Source organism: Bubalus kerabau, chromosome 10, assembly GCF_029407905.1.
Source record: "Bubalus kerabau isolate K-KA32 ecotype Philippines breed swamp buffalo chromosome 10, PCC_UOA_SB_1v2, whole genome shotgun sequence".
NCBI lineage: Eukaryota > Metazoa > Chordata > Mammalia > Artiodactyla > Bovidae > Bubalus > Bubalus kerabau.
The window spans coordinates 106,294,707-106,316,250 of record NC_073633.1 but is presented as its reverse complement, the minus strand read 5'-3'; the positions used below and the strand labels follow the sequence as shown (position 1 = coordinate 106,316,250).

General features: G+C 48.2%; 1 protein-coding gene across 10 annotated transcripts in view; it reads left to right on the top strand.

The window, feature by feature from the left end:
* FOXN3 (forkhead box N3) overlaps window positions 1-21,544 on the top strand; it is a 443,834-nt gene that overhangs the window by 90,955 nt on the left and 331,335 nt on the right. The window contains exon 1 of one of the 10 annotated variants that reach the window (XM_055538861.1): window positions 4,771-4,899. The exons of 7 other annotated variants lie outside the window; for them this stretch is intronic. The gene's annotated coding sequence lies outside the window, so the exon portion shown is untranslated. Of the gene's footprint in view, window positions 1-4,770; window positions 4,900-14,799; window positions 15,963-16,719; window positions 17,264-21,544 lie in introns of those variants that run through there. 2 more of the 10 variants (XM_055538866.1, XM_055538860.1) reach the window with 2 other exon arrangements.

The window sequence follows — 21,544 nt, the reverse complement described above, 5'->3', positions numbered from 1 at the left end:
CAGTTGTGTTTCAGGAAAGCCTGGGTGGCCAAGCAGATGACCAAAGGTGACCGGTCCCAGAGGGGCAGCTCAGACAGGAGGGCAGGGGTAAAGTCAGTGCCGGGAGAGCGTGGGAGAGTGCAGGTGAGATCCATGGCCGGGTCAAGGCGAGCAGTTCAGGACTGATACTGCGCATGGGGGTCCTTGGCCAGAGCGTGTGCTTTGCAGAGTGCACGCGGGTGGGCTGAGCCGGTTCCCGTCCCAGGGTCTGCCGTGCACTGGGAGGCCACTGAATGCCATTGTATTTTCTCAACTCCTGTTGTTGTTGTTCCGTTGCTAAGTCGTGTCCAACACTTTTTGAACCCCATGGACTGTAGCCCGCCAGGCTCCTCTGTCCATGGGATTCTCCAGGCAAGAGTACTGGAGTGGGTTGCCATTTCCTTCTCCAGGGGCTCTTTCCGACCCAGGGATTGAACCCGCATCTCCTGCACTGGCAGGCGGATTCTTTACTACTGAGCCACCAGATTCCTAAGTGCCATCCTAATTACAGAAGACAGAACTTATGTGACAGCAGAAAGACAAGTTACTGCACGTAGAATACCAAGTGTGTGTTCATCCTGTGATTTCGTTCACTTTATTTACTGCCGCACCTTAGAGGAGCAGAAGCTTCCATTTCCATCCGGCCTGTGTGCGGATATAAAAGATTAAAGCGTCGGAGAGAGGAGAAACTTTAGCCAGACCCCGTTTTTCTAAAGCTCAGAGTCCCCGAAGTGTTTATTTGCACAGATAGCCGTCTCTGTCTGTTCAGTGTCTGCACACAAATAAAAGCCCTTCCGGGTGTAGCTGCTTCACCAACAGCGATGCTGTCTGCTTCCCTGATATGCACAGCTTGTGGGTGAAATAACTACTCTTCTGTAATAATTTGGGTGCTTAATTTGGACAGTTTGAAAGCTGGGTGTTATTTTTTTGTCTCTGCCCACACCTGATGGCATTTTGAAATCCCTGCAGCCATGTCGAGTGGCGTGGCTTTTGACCGATGCCCCGACAGAGATAAGGGGCACGCGTGCTCCTGAATCCCAGAGGCGACCACGCTGCCGCAGTCATGGCTCCGTAAACAGCCCTTGGGAACCAGGGGCCGGAGGAATGTCTTGTGTTGCAGCCTGACAGCCTCAGCATTCGTGACTGGTCATTCTAGAAGCCAAGCCTTTAACTCTTCGTTACATCTGTTATTTAACAGTTACGCATCTTTGAATGCATGCTGGTTGGCGGGTTTCCACCAAAATGGTCTTCCCTGTACTTGAAACACTTCTGAAAAGTAAAGCTTCATCCCTTCCTAAGTGACAGTGTATGCCACACGTCAGCAATGGCGTGCTTGTTCTTAGTGCCCTAAATCTTGGGAAGAAATGTTCTTCTACCCTTGTCCAAAGCAGATTTTCTGTCTAGGACTAGCCCTTCAGAATACTATGGAGCACGCTCAGCTGTGAATGTTTTGCCATCTCTGTGCTGTTGAGATGACAAGCAGATGCCGATCAGTTTAAACTCTTGGACCCCCTCTTCTTTTAAGGAGAGTGCTACAGATAGATGGATGGGAGGCACTGAATAGACTGGAGCTTGTAGAATGGCAAAACGCACAGATGGAGTGGGGACGATAAAATTCCTCGAAAGCACGAGCCAAGTGTGTGATGAACTAAAATTAACCGTAGTGTGCTAGGCAGTGTGGGAGTGGGAAGCGACAACAAGCTCTGCTCCTGACAACTCGCGCGACCTTGGCCGACTTCTTGGGGCCTCAGTCTCTGTAGTGAGGCCTGGTTCCAGCTGATGATGTCCTTTCTAAGGTCCAAGACGCTCGGCTCTAAGATCTCGTGATAAGGAACGTTCCTTGACAATTTAATTGCACTTCATGGAGGTAACGTTGCTGTTGTCTTGGCATGTGATTTACGCAGAGGTTCACCCCGGGGAGGAGGTGAGAACAGGCCTGAATTTACAACTGCAGACGCTGAGGTCTCGAGTCTGAGTGATGCCAAGGGCCAAGGGCAAATGCATTGACACTAGCTGGTCCCTCTGACCTGCGGCAGAAAAGCCCTACCCGGGCAGCGTTGCTCCATTGCCCCGGCCGTGCAGGTCTGTGCGCTGGGAGGGGAGGCCTGCTCACCTGGCTGTGAAGACAGCCTCTCCCATTCCCCATCCTCCCCTTCTCTCACTCACCTCTTTCTGCTTCCCGAGCACCTTCTCCTCCCTTCTGGCTTGTCTCCTTAGCATCTTCTTTCCCATTATCAGCATCTTCACCTGGTTTTCCAGCCGTGCTTTCCCATGAGCCTCTGGCATCCTGGGAAAAAAACAAAGATAGAGCTGTGTCCCCTTCCCTTGTAGTTCATCTGGAAATTCAATCAACTTTTCTGTTAGTGTCGGGAATGGTGTGTGTGTGTCAGAGAGAAAGAGAGAAAGAAGGGGAAAGAGACTGTTACAGTTGGTGGGACAGTACCAGGGTTTTGAGATCAAAACCAAGCAAACTCAAGAGCGGTGGCCCTGGAGACACGGTTCAGTACCGTGGAAGCTGCATCTGGGAGGTAGGGCTTGAGGAAGCTGAGACTGCCTGGTATCTTGTATTTCACGCTGATAACTTTTGCCACGCGAGAGTCCGTCCCCAAGCCACCTGGCAGGCCTTGCTACCCCGTCCCGAGGGATGAGAACATGCCACCCCCAAACCTGCTGCTTTGGCCTGCTAATCACTTGGAGCTGAAAGCACCGGAGAAGCAGCGGCTTCAGGCAGGGAGCTCTGCCCTCCCTGTCTCCACTTCTGAGCAGAGCCTGGGCTTCCTGGGAGAAAGGCGTCCCACTCCACCAGGAAGAGGGAAACGTTCTTATCGTTGGAGAAGGGGATTTGAAGCTGAGATGGGTCTGCACTCAGACACCTTTTTCCTAGAATAACCCTTCTCTCCCGTTCGTTTCCCCCATATACTTCCAAATCACTTTCCCATTAACCCGTTTTTCCTTTATTATGTCCCATCTCTGTAGTTTTATCATTCTTTGTTAAAAGTGTATAAACCCCTGGGTCTAACTGATTCTTTGGGTGTCATTTCTTTCTGTGAAGTCACCTGTCCCATGTAAAAATATTAACATCAAGTACAATTTGTGTGTTTGTTCTTCTGTTAATCTGGCTTTTGTCAGTTTAATTCACAGGTTCCAGGCACAGAACTGAAGAGGGTAGAGGAGAAGCCTTTCCTCCTCTAGAGAGCCCAAGCAGCTGGTTATGTGCCCAGTACCCCTCTGGAGCAGTGCTCCAGTGCTCTGCTCTGGAGCCATACAGACAGATCTGTTTGTTCTGTGGAAAGTGTAGGCAGATGGCTGAGCACAGGGGTTTGCTGTTTTCTGAAAGCAGCATACTGCCCTTTTTTGCCTCTGGTGAATCTGCACTGTTCATATGAGGACCACATACCTCATGTAGGTTAATTTAGGTTTAGGACCTTTAGGGGATGACCTTTAGGCTTCTGAACTCTGAGTGAATGTGATTTATAATGTGAATTATAAGCCAGGCAGGTTTTCTGAGAACCCTGACCCCAAGAATGATCTGAATGTGAGTTGAGGGACTGTCTGGACACTCAGGAATGCCTCCAGGCCTGCTGTGGCCAGGTGTGCACTTTGGGGATGGTGTGTATGGGGCTTCTCTGATGACTCAGTAGTAAAAAATCCATCTGCAGTGCAGAAGACACGGGTTCCGTCCCTGGGTTGGGAAGCTCCCCTGGAGGAGGAAATGGCAACCCACTCCAGGATTCTTGTCTGGAGAGGACAAGAGGACAAGAGGACTACAGTCCATGGGGTCTCAAAGAGTCAGACACAGCTGAGCAACTGAACACACTTGTATTGGAGCAGAAGTATACTTTGGGGAAAAATCAAGTGGTGGAGAACTTGGTCATTCATTTCACTCTGTGACTTCAAAGTCTCGGAATTTCCATGCTCTGAAAATGTGCTGTCCTTCTGGACATGCCCGTGACCAGTGGTCACATAGCTTCTGGGACTTTAGGAGGAGCTGCTCACGCCCTTGGTCTTTGTGCTTGAAGATGTGAACTGGCGAGACGCATGGCCAGCCCAGAGGGCAGCAGGGGTCCTGGGCTTACTCTGGGCATGCAGTCCCGTCTGCCCAGCTCAGGCTCCCGGCAGTGTGTGTGCAAGACTCTCTTGGTTCCATGAATCTTGTGAGATTTTTTTTCTGGATCCTTGTCATGGGTTTTGGACCTGAAGTCGGTTCTCAAAACAGATCCCAGATTTTGTTGATGAGGAGAAGCACAGTGTGAAGAGTATTGGGAGCTAGGGGGTGTGGGTTCGAACCCCGGCCCTGCCATCACGGCAGTGAGACCCTGCATGAGTCACGTGCCTGCCCGATCATCACCATCTCTGCCTGCATGCTGAGGGATTCCCTCCCCACTTCCAGCTTTTATCCACGCATCCCAGTCTGCACGTAGGAGTGGGAGGCCCCTCTTCTGGGGAGATCTGCCTGCCAGTTTTGATCTGCGTCTTGTCTGTGTGGGTCCCATGAGGGGGAAAGAGGAGGAATCCAGACTGAATGGTGAATGAGAGCTGAGGAACACGGGGAATGCCTTTCCCCGTGAAGTCTGTGCTTGTGAGACAAGATAAAAATACAACGGATCCTTTTGAAATCTCCCAAGAAGTGTCTTCAGATGGAAAAATACCATTAGAAGTATGCAGGCAGTCACTGAAGGTTTTGAGAATGATGGTCGGCACTTTACAATTTCCACTGAAAATTAAACTCTTTCTTTATTTCGCACATATTTAGGTGGCACAGACTGGAGTAGATGCAGCCGTGAACAGAACAGACAAAATCCTTGCCCTCCCGGGACGGACAGACTAGTGGAGAGATGGACAGTGAGCAGAGTAAACGATATATGTCATTTGCAAATAGTTGTAAGTGCTGTGGAGGACATATACTTTTTTTTTTTAATTGGCTGTGCCACAGGGCTTGCGGGATCTTAGTTTCAGCGTGCAGGATCTTTCGTTGTGGCTTGCAAACTCTCAGCTGTGGCACGTGGAATCTTAGCTCCCTGACCAGGGATCGAACCTGTGCCCCTTCAGGAGAAGCATGGAGCCCTTACCAACAGGCTGCCAGGGAATTCCCCAGAAGGACTTATATATATATATATTTTTTTTTTTTTGGGGGGGGGGTGGTGACCATTGAGTTTTATTTTATTATATACAAATATCAAGGGCTAAAAATATCTTTAAGGAGTCAAGGACAGAGAATAAAGTGAAGCCATTTATTCATGTGGATTTTATTAAATAATCATCAATTCTGTGTGTTTATGAAGAATGGATCCTTTTAAAATTTATTTAAAAATATAAAACATTTAAATTAGCTCTAGGATTTGCCTTTGAAGTGACATGTTAAAGTATGTAGACGTACTAGTTTTTCCAATCAGTTCAGTTCAGTCACTCAGTCGTGTCCGACTCTTTGCGACCCCATGGACTGCAGCACGCCAGGCTTCCCTGTCCATCGCCAACTTCCAGAGTTTGCTCAAACTCATGTCCATTGAGTCGGTGATGCCATCCAACCATCTCATCCTCTGTCGTCCCCTTCTCCTCTTGCCTTCAATCTTTCCCAGTGTCAGGGTCTTTTCCAGTGAGTCAGCTCTTTGCATCAGGTGACCAAAGTATTGGAGTTTCAGCCTCAACATCAGTCCTTCCAATGAACACCCAGGACTGATCTCCTTTAGGATGGACTGGTTGGATCTCCTTGCAGTCCAAGGGACTCTCAAGAGTCTTCTCCAACACCACAGTTTTTCCAATAGAAGAAGGGAAAATTAAAAAACAATAAAATAATTATAAAATAAAAAAAAACAATGTAAAGAAAAAAGAGGCGTCAGGGACATATACTATTTTTTTAAGGATGTATACTTTTAAAGGACCAACGGATGGGAAGAATTTCATTCTTGCCGTGTGCAAAGCCTGTCGTTTGGAGAGGTGGCGTGGTGATGCCTAACGTCATAAGGTCGCAGACCATGTGGTGTTGAGATCCTGCTGCTCAGTGTGGGCTCCACGGGCCAGCGGGCCCGGCATTCGCTGAGCTTAACTCAAAACGCAGATCCTCAGCCCCGCCCCAGATGGCAGCGTCCCAGCCAGCTGTGGACAGGCGGTCCGCCGGCTCGTTCACGTCCAAGTCTGACCGGTCATCGGAGGCCCCTGCTCAGAGCACGTCCGCTTATGTGTGGTGACCTTGGGCAGGACCTTCACTGACCGTTGATTCCTCAGTTTCCTCCTGAGTGAAGTGAGGAGACTAGAGTGGCCTTGACGTTCTCTGCTCTGGCCGAGTCCTTCTCTGTTTCCTAGTATGTCCCTCCCCTGCCATCATGTTCCGCATCCATCAGACCAGACTCTCTCTGAGATGGTAGAGGTCAAGACGGTGCGTGGGGAGCTGATACTCTGGATGCTGTGTAATTCCCAGGATGTGCTCTTATCTCTAAACAGAGTGTTCCAGATGCCCAAGGGGCTTCCCAGGAGGCTCAGTGGTAAAGAATCCGCCTGGCAATGCAGGGGACGCGAGTTTGATCCCTGGGTCTGGGAGATCCCCTGGAGGAGGGCATAGCAACCCACTCCAGTGTTCTTGCCTGGAGAATCCCATGGAGCCTGGTGGGCTACAGTCCACGGGGTTGCAGAGTCAGACACAGCCGAGCGACTAAGCAGGCTCGCACACTGGGTCCCGTGAGAGGGACAGCGGTGCCTTCTCTGAGCGTGTAACACTGCTCACCCACCTTCAGCGGGTGTGTGCTTTGAGCAGAACCACAGGTGTGGCGGCTGCTCTGTAGACAGAGCTCCTATCGTCTCTGGCTAGGCCCCTCATGGGCCCAGTGGTTCCAGATGCTCAAAGGCACGTTACCTCTGAGGCTGCGTGGAGAGTCGCTTCTGATGCTGTACTGACTGGTCCATATTAGCATCGGGCGTCACGCACTCCCCCTCCTGAGGCAGAGACACCACCCTGTGGCCTGGGCATGGAGCCTGGAATCTCGACGGTCTAATTTTGGCTCGGCTGTTACGTGCATACCTCATTTTATTATGCTTCCAAGATTTTTTCTTTTTTTAATTTTTTTAACCAATTGAAGGTTTGTGGCAACCCTGAAACGAGCAAGTCTTTGGGGCCTTTTTTCCAACACCGTCTGCCCACTTTGTGTCTCCGTGTCACAGTTTGTAACTCTCGTGGTATTTCAAACTGTTTCGGTGTTATTACATTTGTTACAATGGTCAGTGATCTCTAATCTTACAATTGTGAAAGGATCATGGCTTGCTCAAGGCTCCCGGTGACGGTTAGTGTTCTTTTTAGCAATACGTCAGGTATGAATGCTACTGTTTTAGACAATGCTATTGCCCACTAAATAGACTACCGCAGAGGACAAACATAGCTTTACCAGCCCTGGGAAACCAAAAAACTCCTGTGATACTCACTTTATCTCGGTGGTCTGGAACTAAGCCCCAGATACCTGTGAGGTGAGCCTGTGTTAACTTCTGGGGAGTTGAAGCAGGTCACCTCAGACGCCTGGATATCAGGCTGCTTATTGAACAGGTGAGGTTATAATAATAATTTCTACTTCCCAGGCAGGTTTTAGAGACTTCATTCTATAAATGATTTTGACAGCTATTTTTAAATGTGTGATTTCCACACTTAGGTCACTACATACTAACATGCTCTTTTTTTTTTTTTTTTTTTTTAAACGAGTGTGAAGTCCTCTCCCTGCTCCTGATGGTTTAATGACTGGAGCTTTGATGAACAGGTTGAGGCAAACGCCTATTAATGTTACTCTCGGGTTACCGTGGGTTAAGGAAACAGGCTTTGGCCTTTCTTGGCTGTTTCCGAACGAGTCACACCTTCCCGTTGTTCGTGTAGGTCAGCAGTGTGACCTACGTAAACTTAGGGTTGATCTCTTCCAGAATACAACTTGGGCTTTCTCCTTACGATGAAGTTAAGGGAGGCTGATGCATGCGTTGCAAGCGAGCAGAAGGACCTTTTCAGCAAAGCACTTGCTCAATCAGGGAGCTGCTAATTGAACGTCGGTTTGGGGCTGCGGTCAAATCTGCAGCTTTCCCAAGTGTCTCCTGGCCTGCTGGGGGCTCTAGGAAAGCTGTCTTCAGCTGTCACCGCTGTGTTCCGTTGGTGGGGTCACGCGATAGCTGCGTCTCACCTTACCGACTTGCAGTTCCAGATGAGCCCAGTGCTTGCTGGGATCGGGTATTTTCAGATCTTTGCTCTTGTCCTGTGAGACAGGCTTCTGGGCTCACTTGACCGACTGCTTAATCAGCTGCTGTCCATGCTGCGTAAAGCAGATGAGATCAGGGACAGTGTTTTATTAGCTGTGTAATTCTAGGCAACTGACAGAGTACAGCAGGTGAGCAAACACCATGAGCTTCCCTGGTGGCTCAGACGGTAAAGAATCCGCCTGTAATGCAGGAGACCTGAGTTTGATCCCTGGGTCGGGAAGATCCCCTGGAGGAGGGAATCTAACCCACTCCAGTATTCTTACCTGGAGAATCCCACGGACAGGGGAGCCTGGTGGGCTACAATCCATGGGGTTGCAAAAAGTTGGAAGCGACTGAGCAACCAGCACGCACACACAGACATCACGGCCACAGCCAGCACCAGGACTCCCTTGGGCACGCCACACCTCCCGTCACGTTCAGGCTGCAGGGAAAAGACGCGACCGTCACAACTTAACCAGGCAGAGGCCGTGCAGGGGACCGAGTCATAGACCGGATGTCCCTTCCAGCCCTTGGTCGTACCCCCCTTTATGTGGTTTCTTTGTGGGGGACGGAGATCATTCGAGACCTCTAGGATTCCTGGAGGCCTGTCAGGGAACAGAGTGCTTCGTGACAAGGTCTTGTCAGGTTTGGAAGCTGCTGGGATACATGTGGGTTAGATCTAGGAGCTCTAGAAGGATTGGGGGATTGGGAAGCGGTAACACTGGGATTGGGAAGTGGGTTTTGAGGGCCATGGTTGCCTTGACAGGGAGGTTAGCCTGGTCATATCCTAAGCTGTCATCCTGTTTATTTATCGCTTTGGCCGTGCTGGGTCTGCTTTGCTGCACCTGGGCTTTCTCCAGTTAGAGCAAGCGGGGGCCACCCTCCCGTTGCTGAGTATGGGTTCCAGAGCTCAACTGCCCCACAGCATGTGGGATCATCCTGGACTAGGGATCGAACTGCTGTCCCCTGCATTGCAAGGCAGGTCCTTAACCACTGGACCATCAGGGCATCCCAAGGTGTCATCTGAAGAAGAGTTTATACCGAGAAGAGGGTCTTGCCAAGCAACATGAAGCCCCTCCTTGGAGATGTCCCCCAGACTTGGGGCTCTGAGTGGGAGAAAGGTGGCAGGGGAGACAACGGAGATGCATCGGTCCGTTGGTGGCTGGCTCAGGGTGTCATGGATGCTCTCACCCTCTCTCACACAGAGCTGTGGCTCTCTGCCCTGCCTGGGCTCTCCCTGGTGTCCTTGGGAAGATCTCCAGTTTCCGTCCACTGGACCACATTGCAGGGCAGTCCACTGGGATTTATTGCCAGGACAGATCCAGCAGGAATGCTGTGGTTTTGTTCTCCCAGCGTCTCAGTAGGTTGGTACAAGATTGCTCACTTCTGTCACACCCATTTCCCATTTCCGAGTGTGTTGGCGTCAGCACGCGCAGCGTTTGGACCACCCCATGGCGTGGTAGGCATCTTGCAAACATATGAGTTGGATTCTTGACACATAGTTTTGGAAGTGGGCTAACATAGCACCTTGGATTTCAGTCTTGCAGGGATTGGCATCCCCTGAATGCATGTGAGTGGATTAGTGATCACGTGATCCTTAGCTTGTATATTTCCTGGCTGAGTGACCCAGTTAGAGGCCTGGCCCAGGGACAGAATGAGCAAGGCTCTCTGGGCACTGTCAGGAAACCTTCCCTGCTGGGGCTGGAGGCTCCTGCCATCCTGCTCATGGGCACACATGAGAAGGGAGAGAGCCCCTGCTGCTGGCTTGGCCCTGGGTCATTTCCTTTCCGGCTATGTGGGTAAATAGAAAGAAGTGAAAAATCCAATGGGCTTAGTATTAGAGCTTGTTTCATGGTGTGACATATGTCTTTTGGAAGGAGCCGTTGTGCATGGTCTTCTGATTTTTTCATCCAATTGTTAACCAAACTTGAAACATTTATGGGTTAATAGGTCCAGGGAGGAATGAATCATTATTGCATCCTTATCCGTGCCCAAGCTGAGCTTCGGAGAGGCTGAGACCCGGGGAAAGCCACAGGCTCGTAACTCACCAGGCTGAGCAGACTCCCGCCCCGGACTCCGTCTGTGCTCCTGTTGTCTCTCACGTGGTGAAGCGGCTCCATCTATAAGACGTGTGGTTGCTATGAATTACTGTTGTTGGTAAGGAGAGTTGGAAACACGCTCGTTTCTAGATTACCTTTCAGATATTCAAATTCATGCGCCAGTGGCATATGGCTAGGACTTCTATTTTTTCACTCACATGTCTTCCAATGTGCTTCACATCAGGTTTGAATTTTGAAAATGCCAACTGTATACTAACTGAATGTGAGAAATGAAGAAAACTTTCATAAATTAAGAAAAAAATTGGTGATTTATTTTTCTGTGTTCAAATAAACGAGCTGTACGAATTTATTTTCCCTCCATTTTGGTTTATTTGCATCTTTTAAAAATTTTTCTTTAGTTTTTATTTTTCTATTTGTATCTTGATACTGTTGGCAGGAACAATGTTGCCTGTGTATCCTTCGCTGATTTTCTACAAGAGACATCTACTATAGCACCTATCAAAGGACACGGGACCACGGCGGTCTCGCCATCACCTCTGTAGGTCAGGCGCATGGAGCTCACTTTGGGTGGAAGGAGAAGCCTTTGCTACCCTCAGATGGCTGTGTCCTCTCGGCCTGTCCAAAATTTTGGTCCAGCAATTACCTGATTCTGATTTCTTCCCATTTCGAAGAGTTTCAGTTGTAGGTGCCGTTTATACTTTTGTTGTTTAGCAGGTAGGAGATTCTCGAGCAGTTTAATAAAGGAAGGATTTTATCGCAGGCTAGTCGCAGGGAAGATGAGTCCAGTGTATGAGTTTTGCATAACTTTCATCAGCGTCAGAGGCACCATCACGGGAAGGAGCGCTGGCTCGTGGATCAGAAAACCACCCAACGGAGAGAGCTCCGGCGTGGGGCCCGACGAGGCTCACAGGCTTCGCTACGTCTGCTTGTGGAAACGACCCCCACCCCCGCTGTCAAACTGATTAAAATGCACCACAGTCCACATGCCGTAGAATTTATGTGTTAGACGTCTTCAAATCTCCGTTACTATTCATTGTCAGGTAGGACTTTATACCCTACTAAGAGAAAATGCTGCCTAATATAATGAGATGCAGTCATTTCAGAGTTCACATGTAGAAAAATGTGCTTTTCTAGAACTATGAAATGAATATGATTCATTTCATATTGTGATACTGTGAAATGAATATGATGATACTCTGATACTATGAAATGAATATGATGAAATGTGATTCGGTTATGAGTTGAGTTGCAGTCGGGTTGTTGAGACAATGCTAAATTTTGTAGTGGTGCTGCTTTAGCTGCTCAGTTGGGTCCGACTCTCTTTGACCCCATGGAGTGTAGCCCACCAGGCTCCTCTGTCCATGGGATTCTCCAGGCAAGAACACTGGAGTGGGTTGCCATTTTCTTCTTCAGGGGATATTCCTCACCTGGGGATCAAACCTAGATCTCCTGCATTGCAGGTGGATTCTTTACCAGTTGAGTCACCAGGGAAGCTTTCTTAAATTTTGTATATTTTATTATAATTTATTTCTAACATAAAAAGCTGAAACACCCATGTAACTATTACCCATCTTTGGCAGGGCTCAGCATTTTGCCATTTTTGCTTCAAATATGTAAGAAACAAGACATGACAGATATGCTTATAGACCCCTGTGTATCCCTGCCCAGTGCCAGGACCCAGCTCGCCCTTGTGCCCCGTGTAACCACCGTCTTGAATTTGGTGCTTATCATTTCCGTGCATGTTTGTAAACTTTTACTATATATATTTGTGTCCATTCATCTGTTTAGTGTCTTTAAACCCAAAAGTCCTGGTGGGTACTTGTTCACCAGTATCCATTCCCGCTTTTTTGCTCTCAACAGCAGAACCCCAGAGTGTTAGCTGAACACCATTGGCTAGGATGGCCACATGACCGAGTTCTGGCTGATGAATGAACATGGGAAGGATGAAAACACCCTCTGAACTTTGCCGTTAAGAAGGAGGAGCAAACCTTTTGAGTTCTCTTTCCTTCTGGCTTCTGATTAAGGCAGGGAGAAGAACGTGGTAGTAAGCTAATTAGCCCATGCAATTGTGGGAAACACACAGCAAGAGAGCAGAGTGGTGAGACTGAGAAGTTCTGGGTCCCTGCCTTCAGGGTATCAGCTGCCCAACGACAGCCCACTCACTCCCTGTCCTGCCACCAGGCTGCCCACCGTCTCAGGCTGTTTTGTGGGAATTAAAAACAAAAACATGTTTTTATTTAAGTGAGTATTATTTGATTGCTATTAAAACTGACCCCAAAATGTTCCAGTAGGAGTGGTTCCCATTCTGATTATGTACGCTATTAGTGACTTACTGTGTTAAAATTTTTCACTTAAGCAGGGAGGATTAAGGTAAACCACTTGGGTGTGATTCATTGCATCCCAGATTGAGGAAGGAAAATAAGACATTTTACAGCTGCCCCAATGGCTAGGTGTCAATGGACCTGAGCCCGTGGAGGGCACGTGAGTCGAGCTCCTCTTCGTCCACAGAGGAGATTCGCACACACTGAGGACCCCTGACTGCTCTGTTCCCAACTGGAGACATTTAAAGCAAATGTCCCAATGATCGTTTGAGGATGAGAAGGAAAAGTTTCCGTTCCCAGGATAATTTTCTTCCCAAACCCTGTCTCAGCATCCAAGTGGACATCTTTATTTTTTTTTTTATTAATTCATTTATTTGTCTGCACCGGGTCTTCACTGCTGCGTGAGGGCTTGCTCTGCGTGCGGCAATTGGGGTTCCTCTCTAACGGTGGTGGGTCAGTTTCTCCTTCGGTGGCCTCTCTTGTTGCAGAGCTCGGGTTCTAGAACACGGGCTTCAGTAGTTGCTGCAGGCAGGTTTGGTTGCCCCTGGGCACGTGGGATCTTCCTAGACACCAGGTCTAACCTGTATCCCCTATATTGGCAGGGAGATTCTTAACCACTGGACCACCAGGGAGGTCCCCCAAGTGAGCATCTCGAGAGTGAGACCTTCCTGGTCCATTTCTCTTCTCCAAGAGGTTGCCCCAGAGCTCCCCACTTCCTGCGTGACAAATGGCAGAGCAGCTGCTCGAGGGGGAAGGAGACCCACACTCGCTGGCTGGCACCATTGCAGCTCCAGCCAGGGTGCCAGGCTGGGCGGGACCTTGCTTTCTGCACGGTGACTCAGGGCTCTGCCCAGACAGGCGATGTCTATATGGAACCCCAGGGGGATACTGGGGGATCCAGGGCCCACCCTAGTTCTCTCCTGTCCCACTGTGCAGCTCTGGCTGTCTGGTCACTCACTAGCTCGTTGTGCCTGGTCTCCTGGGTCAGCTTGGCTTCTGGCCTGAAAGGCAGGCCTGGTCTTTGGTTTCCCTCTCACAGGGCACTTGGAATAGACTGCAGCAAGGCACCTGGCCCCTCCTCTTGAACGGGACTGGTACCATCCGTTCCAGTCATACTGGGTCTATCTCGACCTTGGGCCTTCCCCCACTCCTCCTTGTGTTAAGAGTTGGACTGTCACAAATGAACTTATCTGCCAGCCAGACTGGCAGACACAGAGAACAGATTTGTGGATGCCCAAGGGGAGGGAGGGTGGGCGAAGGAAGGATCAGGAGTTTCGGGTCAGCAGGTGCAGACCGTGGTATACGGAGTAGAGAAAAGTGAGAGCCTGCTGTATCAGACAGGGAGCTATATTCAGTATCCTGCGATTAAATCGTAATGGAAAAGAATATGAATATATATCACTGAATCCTCAACAGAGGATGAGATGGTTGGATGGCATCACTGACTCCATGGACATGAGTTTGAGCAAGCTCCAGGAGTTGGTGACAGACAGGGAGGCCTGGCGTGCTGCAGTCCATGGGGTTGAAGAGAGTCGGACACGACTGAGCCACTGAACTGAACTGATAACTGAATCCCTTTGCTGTACAGCAGAAATTAATACAACATCAACTATACTTGAATAAGATAAATTTTTTTTTTTTTAAAAGCAGCATCAAGAAAAAAAAGAATTGGGTTGTCAGATGAGTGATTCTCAGACTTCCCCCGTCTTTGTGTTGCTTTGATGCAGGAGGTCGTGGGTGCCTCCTACCCCGTCTGTGGTCTGTGTTGACTGCTTTAAAATGTACAACAGAGGCTCCTGGCCTGAGTGAGTAGACAGTGAGCTCTGCTCTAGCTGAGACCCACGAGCTGAGCTGAGCTGAGCTCGGGAGTGCCCATAAATTACATTCATGGTGGGAAAAAACAAAGCCAAGCAATACCAAATTCCTTCCCTCCTGTGGAGGCTGGAAACTCAGCTGTGCAGAGAGTCCTGCGCAAAGACAAGAAAAAGGGGCCCAGGTAGCAGCCGCGTGTGCGTTCTGGTCTGGCTGATCACAGGTGTCGTCGGGCAGATTTTCGAATTCTAAAAAAAAAAAAAGAAAATTAGAAGTGAAAATCCCTCAAAGCACCAGTTCACCAGAAACTCAGTTCAGATGGATTGTTTTTTGCATTCATTGCCGCTCTCTCCAAAAAAGTATTTAAGTTAAAAATTAAAATGAAACGTAAACTAAAATTTAAAAACTAGCTGGGTGTGCACTTGATGTTAAAAACCTTATAATGCCAAAGAGATGGCAAAAAAAAAAAAAAAAAAGCAAAGGACACTGGCATGTAAAAACAGACAAAAATGTTTTAAATGATAGGCAAATTGCTCACTAGGTGACTGGCTTTAGGCTAGTTGATCTACAGTCAAGGGCATCCAACGGTGGACAGAGACACTTTTTTGTGCTCAGAGACACTTTCTCGGGCCTGTTTTCATTTTATTTCAGACTAAAGTCTAATCAACTCTGTTATGTGGTTTCCCAACTCCTGGCATATTAGATGTGAATCAAAACAGGGCGGGTACCATCTGAGCCAGGCCACTGTGTGTGTTCAGAGGCTGGCTGGTCCCCGACAGTCAGGGAGGGAAGCGGAGGCCAGAGGGAACTCACAGGTAATACAGGCTTAGAGCACTGAAGTGGCGGGGCAGGGCCTGTCCTTTCTGCGGCCCTGTCCTCCCCTCTTGCCTTGAGATTCTGTGGCTTCTGAGGGCACCTCTGTCTTATAATGTGCGTAATGCCAGCCAAGTCATGAAAACTGTTTATAGCAGGCTATGCACTTTGCCACATTCATTGTCCTCTCGTACAATCCACTTCAGAGAGGTTTTCATTAAAAGGACCAAACCTTTGGCTCTCGAACGGGAGCACCCACTGGAAGGCACCCGTTTCCCCTGCCCTCCAGGAGGTGCCTCCCAGAAGGCTGCTTGTAAGGGTGCCTTCTGCTGTTTGACAAGCTCCCCAGGCCAACCTAGAATGGGTGCCGTGGCCTGGAAGAATTCACTCCCCGGAAATGAGTTCACCTGCTGCACTGAAACGCAGCCGACCCAACGCAGTTCCTTCTTGATATTCAGGGTGATGTGGGTAGGAGGTCGAGAATAGCCCAGATCACCGTGAAATCAGCTTTTGATGATCTGGAGGCTTCTGGTCCAGAATGGCTTCCTTCTTTGAGGAAATGTGTTAGGACTTTCCAGAGAAACAGAGCCAACAGTGTGTGTGTGTGTGGACCATTTTTAAAGTCTTTACTGAATTTGTTATAATATTGCCTCTGTTTTATGTTTTGGTTTTTTTGGCCGCCAGGCATGTGGAATCTTAGCTTCCCGGTGAGGGATCGAACCCGCCTGTGCAATGGAAGGTGAAGTCTGCACCATTGGCCCGCCCGGGGAGTCCCTATATGTATCTTTATCTTAAGGAATTAGTTCCTACAGGAAATGGGTTGCCTGAGGACCAGGAAAGTTGGTCTAAGCTCCAGTGTAAGTGCAGGCGAGAAAGAAAGTCCCAGTTTGAAAACAGGCAGAAGGAGCGGATTCTCCCTGCAAGACGTTTGTTCTTTTCCGGCCTCCGGTGCCTGGGGTGGGTCCCCATGGGATGGGATGGGTTCCCCCGTGCTGGGGAGGACGGCCGGCTTCACTCGGTCCACCGAGGCGAGTCTCATCCAGAAACGTCCTCAGACACACCTGGCATCACGTTTAACCAAGTCTTGGGGTACCCTGTGGCCCAGTCAAACAATTAACCATCATAGGTGGTTATTAAAAAAGGCTGAAAAATGAATCATCACAGAACGCCAAAAAAGCTAAAACATCAACCATCCCAGGAGGCTAGAACGGCTCACCACTGTATTGCTGCTTCCTGATGCTCCCAAACTCCATCTCCTCCAAAGCCCCAGGAGCCCCCGACCACCTTTCCCCTCCAAAGTCCCCTCTGAGGAGTGGCCAGGACTGAGGGTGGGACGCTTGGGCAGGAAGGGGGGTCAGGGATGGGGCAGGTGGAGAGGGTGTGCTTTGGGGGCCGCTGCTGACCCATCCCCTTCCACCTGTGGAGACATTTAGGCAGGTGGGGGCTGAGGACCATTGCCTGACCTTAAACACTGGCCATAATGGAGCCTCACAGCAATTCCTCTAGGACTTAGTGTCTGTCCTCTGTTAAGTATTGTTGCTATAGTTAAGTCTGTATCATCAAGTCTGTAGATTATTGTTGCTAAGGCGTTCTAAGTCCTTTACAACCCCTGCGTTTGTGAGCACACCTGCAGGTGGTGTGGAGCAGGGAATCAGTTACCAGAAGGCAGAGTCATGCCTCTAAATAATGTGTGACTCCAGGCCAGTCCCTGGCTTGGGGGACTCAGAGCTCTCCCACAGGAGATGAGCTTGCTGGTAATTGCCAAAGTAATTCATAGTGGAATCTTGTCATAGTGCTTTATGAAGGGCTCCCCTGGTGGCTCAGACAGGAAAGAATCCACCTGCATTGCGGGACACCTGGGGTTGATCCCTGGGTCGGGAAGATCCCCTGGAGAAGGGAACGGCTACCCACGCTGATCTTGTCAAAGTCAAATGAGATGACCCGTGTGACGTCCTTTATAGTGTTCAACAAATATCGAGAAGGGTGAAGTAAACATAAGGAAAAACCGGTTTTATCGCTTTGACCCTGCTCCTTAAGTTTGTAAGTACTGGCTGGGCGCTTGTAGAGATGTGAACGGACCTGGAGACTGTTGTGAAGTAAATCAGAAAAACAAAGATTGTGTATTAACGCTCGTATGTGGAATCTAGAAAAGTGGTTTTGATGATCTTATTTGCAAAACAGAAATAGAGACACCGACGTAGGGAACAAACGTGTGGACCCCCCGGTGGGTCTGAGCGGGCTGAGATGAGTCGGGAGGTCGGGGCTGGCGTGTCCCTCGCTGCTGACAGTGTGTGTGAGCCGGTGACTATGGGGGCCTGCTGTGAGCTCAGGGGACCGTACTCCGTGCTCTCCGGTGACCTGAGTGGGAGGGAACTCCAAAAAGGAGGCGATCTATGTGTCTACCTAGACACATGTGTCAACGTCGGAGTGTGTTGGTAACTGTTCTTAGGTGAGATGAGATGGCTCACCTTTTTTCTGTGCTGTACAGTAGGAACTAACACAACATTGGAAAGCAACTATAATCCAGTAAAAATTAAAAAAAAATAAAGCCATCGCTGCCTGCCCTGCTGATACTCAGACTAGGCTTTATGCGGCACGACCCTAACATCGTCTTGACATTGCTTTAAAAAAGTGACCGAGTCCTTTCGCCAGTAGGCATATCTATTTTCTGTTTTGCCTTGTCTTATGGATGAGTTGATCATTATTATTATAGCATGTAGCCAAGAATGATTCCATTTAGGAAAATAATAGTGAAACTTTGCTGATCTTTTGTAGGATAATTTTGCCATAGCCTCTGCAAATAAAGTGGTGGTTTCTTTAACGCATGCCAGTTCAGAGTCACGGATCTGTGCTTTCAAAGCCTATGGTTGATTGTTTGGTGTGAAAATTGTATTCCAGGGAAGCACACAAGCATGCAGATCTAAAGTATGGCCATTTTCATCTAGATTGACTGATATTAACTAGCCCAAGGCATAGGTTGTAATGAAGATTTCGTTACTTTTGTTGACTGTGATGAGTAGCCCCAATATTTACAGTGGGCCTACTGGTTTGAAGAATGGGAAGATGGCCCAGCAAGACAGTGTCTACACATTTTGGCTTTTAGGGGTAATGAAAGAATTCGACTTTTTCTTCACTGATGCAAACATTTGATAAGGGCAGAGATTTGAACTCAATGCAAATACAAGAATGTTCAGATTTCAGGAAAATCACATTTCTTTCTGAATGATGGCAGATTTCCATCTGGTTAGTCACTCACTCATTCTAATACCTTCTGCCATGGGTTTAGGGACAAAGAGCACCTGGGGACACATGAAACCCTTGTTGGGGTTTATGCTTTGCCTGATTAAGACAGTTATATTTACAGCCTGCTGATACAGCTCCAGTCAGAGGGGAGAGCCACTCTCGGCTTGGATTGACTTTGGAAAGTTTGCAGAACCCTTCTTTGCCTCTCGTAGAATTGCTCTGGCACATTTCTGCTAGCATCTTCATCGGAGTGTGTTGGTAACTGTTCTTAGGTGAGATGAGATGGCTCACCTTTTTTTTGTGCTGTGCCACCCCCTTTTAAAAGAAAGAAACAAACTTCTCCGTTTCTCCCAGGAGAAGTTTAAGAAAGGATCCATGCATATTTGCACCACCTTAGACCCCCAGCAGGCTGGGTCGGCACACAGCTCTCATTTCAGCCATCCGTATTTTCAGGTGTACCCTGTGTATTTAGTACATCATTTGATAATGCGAAAAAAAAAATATTAAAGCAGTGTGAGACTAAAGGAGAAAGAAGATGAATGTTAGCATTCCCCTGGGGTTCATGGGTGAAGGAATTAACACAGCGTGGCACTCTACCCTAGCTGTGTTTGTTTCCATGGCAACAGCTACGTACATGTTTCAGACTATCCACAGTGACACAGTTGCAGAAATAGTAGCTTGCAGGTTTCTGATATCGCATCAGTGGACAGGCAGCACGCACTATATTAAGTAAGTGTAAAGGAATTTAAAATACAGCTCGGATTCAGATGTATATTAGCTCAGCTAAACGATGTTTTGGGGATTTCGGCGTCCCCTTTCCTCACGACGGCAAAATCTGGGCAAAGTTGAAAGTTGCAAGATTCCAGTCAAACAATTGTCCTTGCTTGGGTGAGTGTCATCGAATGAAACCAATGTGAGTGAGTTCCAAAGGTAAGAAAATGGCCTTGGCAAATGACATATTTAAGAAGGAGGTTGCCAGTGAAGCTGGTTTTTTGGAGGAGGGGTAGTGATGGGTAAATAATGAAAGCTTTGGTTGAAAATAGCTGAGTCTTAAAGCAAATCAGTGTGCACCGGAATCTGACTGCTGTTGAGTTTACAGCAACTAAGGTGTTTGAATGGATCATTGCAAAAATTGCTTTTTTATAAAAGTGATCAGGTGAGGAGCAGAGAGGTTGACTGGGCATGCAGTTAAAAAGAAAGTGGGGCTCCATTGTCTTTCTGAAAGCTTATGTAAATATCTCCCTTCTTGCCAGAATGACCCTGGTTTGTCTTTGACATTCGCTGCTACTTTTTGGTACCGTTTTAGGGTTCTGTGTGTTTCTATTATGTTGCCACATTGTAGCCTGATAAGACTTGAGTGTTGGTTAGAGAGCAACCAAGTAAAGATGATAGACTTTGTAAGTGTGTGACTTTGCAATCAAATTGTACAGTAATTTAGGAGGAGAAGTGTTCAAATGGGTATTTATTTACAGGCTAGACCTCTGCTTTTGAATAGCAGCCTAGGTATTAGGTTAATGGGTTTTGATGTGCACATTATGATTGCGGGAGCTTTCAAGTACGTGGTAGTTCAATTTATACTGTTTTTCATGTCAAAATATTTTTATTTATGCCCATTATTCAGTGTAAGCCTGCATTTACCTTACAGTTTTATGATTCATGTATCAGGGAAGAGAATGTAAAATGGCATGGAAATTTAAGCTAATCTATCCATTTGAGGAGGATTTATTTTCTGACCATAGGTGGACTTTTACAAAAAGTGATATGAGAAACACAGCTCTTGGATCTGTGGGACTGTCTCATGTGGGCACAGGGAGCTGCCCCCGGCATCTGCCTCACGTTCTTCTTCACGGTGAATGTTTGGTTCAGTGAAAAGAGAACACCCATGGGGGTGATGGCATTTCGGAGCTTCCTGCCCACCCGGGCATGCAGGGGGCTGGGAGAGACTGTGGATTATAAATCAGGGATGGAACCCTAGGGTGTTTGACACCTAGTGGGGAGATATGACTTGCCTTTCTTTGGGGCTTCCCTGGTGGCTCAGACCGTAAAGCATCTGCCCGCAATGCAGGAGACCCGGGTTTGATCCCTGGGTGGGGAAGATCCCACGGAGAAGGAAATGGCAGCCCACTCCAGTATTCTTGCCTGGAAAATTCCATGGATGGTGGAGCCTGGTAGGCTACAGTCCATAGGGTTGCAAAGAGTTGGACACGGCTGAGCAACTTCACTTTTCTTCTAAATAAGGTGATCCAGGGACTTCCTTAGCAGTCCGGTGACTAAGACTTTGCCTTCCATTGCAGGAGGTGCAGGTTTGATTCTGGGTGGGAAGCTAAGATTCAATAAGTGAAAGTGAAGTGGTGTCTTTTTGACGACATGGGCTGTCGTCTATGGAATTCTCCAGGCCAGAAGACTGGAGTGGGTAGCCTTTCCCTTCTCCAGGGGATCTTCCCCACTCAGGGATCGAACCCAGGTCTTCCCCATTGCAGGCAGATTCTTTACCAGCTAAGCCACAAGGGAAGCCCAAGAATACTGGAGTGGGTAGCCTAGGCCTTCTACAGGGGATCTTCCCAACCCAGGGATCGAACCGGCGTCTCCTGCATTGCAGGCAGATTCTTTACCAACTGAGCTATCAGGGAAGCCCAAGATTCAATAAAGACTGTACAAATGGTCCTCATTAAAAAAATAAATAAATAAGGTGCATGAAGGCACCTGTGCTTGGCGCTTCCCGAGACAGAGGAGTCAAATGCTGTTGATGTGAGGGTTTACTTGATGTTCCGCTGTTACATTTGAGGAGCGCTGGAAACCTTGGGTTCATTAACCTGAAGGTCTGAAACTAGAAATCAAAAAAGTGCCAATGAACTGCGTTGTTTTCTTTTAAGTTTTTTTTTTTTTTTTTTTTTTGATGGGGATCATTTGAAAGTCTTTATTTAATCTGTTGCACTATTACTTCTGTTGCTTATGTTCTGGTTTTTTGGCCACAAGACATGTGCAATCTTAGCTCCCCAACCTGGAATCGAACCTGAACCCCTTCATCTGGAAGGTGAAGTCTTAACCAGTGGACCCCCAGGGAAATCCCCTAGTGAA